Genomic DNA, 5617 nt, shown 5'->3' on the forward strand with positions numbered 1-5617 from the left:
AGGGTTTTCTCGACGGAGGCTTTAAATAGGCGAAGAGGCGGCGCAGGAGGGTCGAAGGGGTGGCCACACCATATGGCGGCGCGGCCAGGGCCTGGGCCGCGCCGGCCTATGGTCTGGGGGCCCGGTGCCCCCCTCCGGTCCTTCCCGGGTGTTCCGGATGCTTCCGGTGAAAATAGGAACCCGGGTCTTCGTTTCGTCCAATTCCGAGAATATTTCGTTACTAGGATTTCCGAAACCAAAAACAGCAGAAAACAGGAACCGGCACTTCGGCATCTTGTTAATAGGTTAGTTCCGGAAAATGCACGAATATGACATAAAGTGTGCATAAAACATGTAGGTATCATCAATAATATGGCATAGAACATAAGAAATTATCGATACGTCGGAGACGTATCAAGCATCCCCAAGCTTAGTTCGCTCGTCCCGAGCAGGTAAAACGATAACAAAGATAATTTCGAAGTGATATGCCATCATAACCTTGATCATACTATTTGTAAACATATGTAGTGGATGCAGCGATCAAAACAATGGTAATGACATGAGTAAACAAGTGAATCATATAGCAAAGACTTTTCATGAATAGTACTTCTAGATAAGTATTAATAAGTCTTGCATAAGAGTTAACTCATAAAGCAATAAATCAAAGTAAAGGTATTGAAGCAACACAAAGGAAGATTAAGTTTCAGCGGTTGCTTTCAACTTGTAACATGTATATCTCATGGATAATTGTCAACATAGAGTAATATAACAAGTGCAATATGCAAGTATGTAAGAATCAATGCACGAGTTAATCACAAGTGTTTGCTTCTTGAGGTGGAGAGAGATAGGTGAACTGACTCAACATAAAAGTAAAGAGAATGGTCCTTCAAAGAGGAAAGCATCGATTGCTATATTTGTGCTAGAGCTTTTATTTTGAAAACATAAAGAGAGCATAAAAGTAAAATTTTGAGAGGTGTTTGTTGTTGTCAACGAATGGTAGTGGGCACTCTAACTACCTCATCAACCGGACTTTCAAGAGCGGCTCCCATGAAGGACGTTATCTCTACCGAGCAAGGTAGATCATCCCTCTTCTCTTTTGTTTACACATGTACTTTAGTTTAGTTTTTCTTTATTTATGGATGACACTCCTCCCAACCTTTTGCTTACACAAGCCATGGCTAACCGAATCCTCGGGTGCCTTCCAACAATCACATACCATGAAGGAGTGTCTATTTGCAAAATTAAGTTGCTTACCGATGAATCGAGCAAAACATGTGAAGAGAATTATTAATGCAAGTTAATTAATCGGGCTGGGAACCCCATTGCCAGCTCTTTTTGCAAAATTATTGGATAAGCGGATGTGCCACTAGTCCATTGTGAAAGTATGTCAGAAGTAAATGACAAGATCGAAAGATAAAACACCACATACTTTCTCATGAGCTATAAAACATTGACACAAATCAGAGGTGATAAATTTTGAATTATTTAAAGGTAGCACTCAAGCAATTTACTTTGGAATGGCGGAGAAATACCATGTAGTAGGTAGGTATGGTGGACACAAATGGCATAGTGGTTGGCTCAAGGATTTTGGATGCATGAGAAGTATTCCCTCTCGATACAAGGCTTAGGCTAGCAAGGTTATTTGAAACAAACACAAGGATGAACCGGTGCAGCAAAACTCACATAAAAGACATATTGTAAACATTATAAGACTCCATACCGTCTTCCTTGTTGTTCAAAACTCAATACTAGATGTTATCTAGACTCTAGAGAAACCAAATATGCAAACCAAATTAGCAAGCTCTAAGTATTTCTTCATTAATGGGTGCAAAGTATATGATGCAAGAGCTTAAACATGAGCACAACAATTGCCAAGTATCACATTATCCAAGACATTATAGCAATTTACTACATGTATCATTTTCCAATTCCAACCATATAACAAATTAACGAAGAAGAAACTTCGCCATGAATACTATGAGCTAAGAACACATGTGTTCATATGAACCAGCGGAGCGTGTCTCTCTCCCACACAAGCATGATGAACTTATTCAAACATAAACAAAAACAAACAGACGCTCCAAGTAAAGTACATAAGATGTGACGGAATAAAAATATAGTTTCAGGGAGGAACCCGATAATGTTGTCGATGAAGAAGGGGATGCCTTGGGCATCCCCAAGCTTAGACGCTTGAGTCTTCTTAGAATATGCAGGGGTGAACCACCGGGGCATCCCCAAGCTTAGAGCTTTCACTCTCCTTGATCATAGTATATCATCCTCCTCTCTTGACCCTTGAAAACTTCCTCCACACCAAACTCGAAACAACTCATTAGAGGGTTAGTGCACAATAAAAATTCACATGTTCAGAGGTGACACAATCATTCTTAACACTTCTGGACATTGCATAAAGCTACTGGACATTAGTGGATCAAAGAAATTCATCCAACATAGCAAAAGAGGCAATGCGAAATAAAAAGGCAGAATCTGTCAAAACAGAACAGTCCGTAAAGATGGATTTTATTAGGTCACCAGACTTGCTCAAATGAAAATGCTCAAATTGAATGAAAGTTGCGTACATATCTGAGGATCATGCACGTAAATTGGCTTAATTTTCTGAGCTACCTACAGGGAGGTAGACCCAGATTCGTGACAGCAAAGAAATCTGGAACTGCGCAGTAATCCAAATCTAGTACTTACTTTACTATCAAAGACTTTACTTGGCACAACAAAACATAAAACTAAGATAAGGAGAGGTTGCTACAGTAGTAAACAACTTCCAAGACACAAATATAAAACAAAAATACTGTAGCAAAATAACACATGGGTTATCTCCCAAGAAGTTCTTTCTTTATAGCCGTTAAGATGGGCTCAGCAGTTTTAATGATGCTCACATGAAAAATAGAGTATGAAGCAAAAGAGAGCATCAAGATGCAAATTCAAAACACATTTAAGTCTAACATGCTTCCTATGCATAGGAATCTTGAAAATAAACAAGTTCATGAAGAGCAAAGTAACAAGCATAGGAAGATAAAACAAGTGTAGCTTCAAAAATTTCAGCACATAGAGAGGTGTTTTAGTAACATGAAAATTTCTACAACCATATTTTCCTCTCTCATAATAACTTTCAGTAGCATCATGAGCAAACTCAACAATATAACTATCACATAAAGCATTCTTATCATGAGTCTCATGCATAAAATTATTACTCTCCACATAAGCATAATCAATTTTATTAGTAATAGCGGGAGCAAATTCAACAAAGTAGCTATCATTATTATTCTCATCAAGTGTAGGAGGCATAGTATAATCACAATAAAATTTACTCTCCATAGTAGGTTGTACCAAAAGACGACTATTATAATCATCATAAATAGGAGGCAAAGTATCATCAAAGAAAATTTTCTCCTCAATGCTTGGGGGACTAAAAAGATCATGAAAACCAGCTTCCCCAAGCTTAGAACTTTCTATATTATTATCAACAATGGTGTTCAAATCGTTCATACTAATATTACTACCAGCATGCAAATAAGATTCCATAGGTTTTTTAATTTTCGCATCAAACAATCCATGTTTTAAATCAGGAAATAGAATAAGAAGCTCATTGTTGTCCATTATGCCAAACTAGTGTAAACAAGAAACAACAAGATGCAATTGCAGGATCTAAAGGAAATAGCTTCGAGCACAAACACAACGGCGCCAGAAAAATACTTTACCTGGGACCGGTGTATGAGAGCCTTTTTACCTTTCCTCCCCGGCAACGGCGCCAGAAAATAGCTTGATGTCTACGTTCCCCCTCCTTTCCTGTAGACAGTGTTGGGCCTCCAAGAGCAGAGGTTTGTAGAACAGCAGCAAGTTTCCCTTAAGTGGATCACCCAAGGTTTATCGAACTCAGGGAGGAAGAGGTCAAAGATATCCCTCTCATGCAACCCTGCAACCACAAAGCAAGAAGTCTCTTGTGTCCCCAACACACCTAATAGGTGCACTAGTTCGGCGAAGAGATAGTGAAATACAGGTGGTATAAATATATATGAGTAGTAGCAACGGCACCAGAAAAGTGCTTTGCCCAGGACAGTAAACAAGCAGTAGTAATGCAGCAGTAGTAACGCAGTAAAACAGTAAACAAGCAGTAGTAGCAGTATTTAGGAACAAGGCCTAGGGATTACACTTTCACTAGTGGACACTCTCAACATTGATCACATAACGAGAATAGATAAATGCATACTCTACACTTTTGTTGGATGATGAACACATTGCGTAGGATTACACGAACCCTCAATGCCGGAGTTAACAAGCTCCACAATAATGCTCATATTTTAGTAACCTTTAGTGTAAGATAGATCAAAAGACTAAACCAAGTACTAGCATAGCATGCACACTCGTCACCTTCATGCATATGTAGGAGGAATAGATCACATCAATATTATCATAGCAATAGTTAACTTCGCAATCTACAAGAGATCATGATCATAGCATAAACCAAGTACTAACACGGTGCACACACTGTCACCTTTGCACACGTGCAGGGGGAATAAAACTACTTTAATAACATTGCTAGAGTAGCACATAGATAAATTGTGATACAAACACATTGCAATCATAAAGAGATATAAATAAGCACCTCACTATGCCATTCAACAGGTGAATAAGTATTCGTGAAATATAGCCTAAGAGACCCACACGGTGCACACATCTGTCACCTTTACACACGTGGGACAAGGAGTCTCCGGAGATCACATAAGTAAAACTCACTTGACTAGCATAATGACATCTAGATTACAAGCATCATCATATGAATCTCAATCATGTAAGGCAGCTCATGAGATTATTGTATTGAAGCACATAGGAGAGAGATTAACCACATAGCTACCGGTACGGCCCCGAGCCTCGATGGAGAACTACTCCTCCTCATGGGAGCAGCAGCCGGTGATGAAGATGGCGGTGGAGATGGCAGCGGTGTCGATGTAGAAGCCTTCCGGGGGCACTTCCCCGCTCCGGCAGGGTGCCGGAACAGAGACTCATGTCCCCCAGATCTTGGCTTCGCGATGGCGGCGGCTCTGGAAGGTTTTCTGTATCGTGGTTCTTCGCCTCAGGGTTTTCTCGACGGAGGCTTTAAATAGGCGAAGAGGCGGCGCAGGAGGGTCGAAGGGGTGGCCACACCATATGGCGGCGCGGCCAGGGCCTGGGCCGCGCCGGCCTATGGTCCGGGGGCCCGGTGCCCCCCTCCGGTCCTTCCCGGGTGTTCTGGATGCTTCCGGTGAAAATAGGAACCCGGGTCTTCGTTTCGTCCAATTCCGAGAATATTTCGTTACTAGGATTTCGAAACCAAAAACAGCAGAAAACAGAACCGGCACTTCGGCATCTTGTTAATAGGTTAGTTCCAGAAAATGCACGAATATGACATAAAGTGTGCATAAAACATGTAGGTATCATCAATAATATGGCATAGAACATAAGAAATTATCGATACGTCGGAGACGTATCAGTGAAGTCTAAATGTTAGTAGTGAATTATGGTTGAGTAATATTCAATGTTATGATATTTAAGTTGTGGTGTCATTCTTCTAGTGGTGTCGTGTGAACGTCGACTACACGATACTTCACCATTTATGGGCCTAGGGGAATGCATCTTGTACTCGTTT

The sequence above is a fragment of the Lolium rigidum genome, chromosome 5, assembly GCF_022539505.1.
Source record: "Lolium rigidum isolate FL_2022 chromosome 5, APGP_CSIRO_Lrig_0.1, whole genome shotgun sequence".
NCBI lineage: Eukaryota > Viridiplantae > Streptophyta > Magnoliopsida > Poales > Poaceae > Lolium > Lolium rigidum.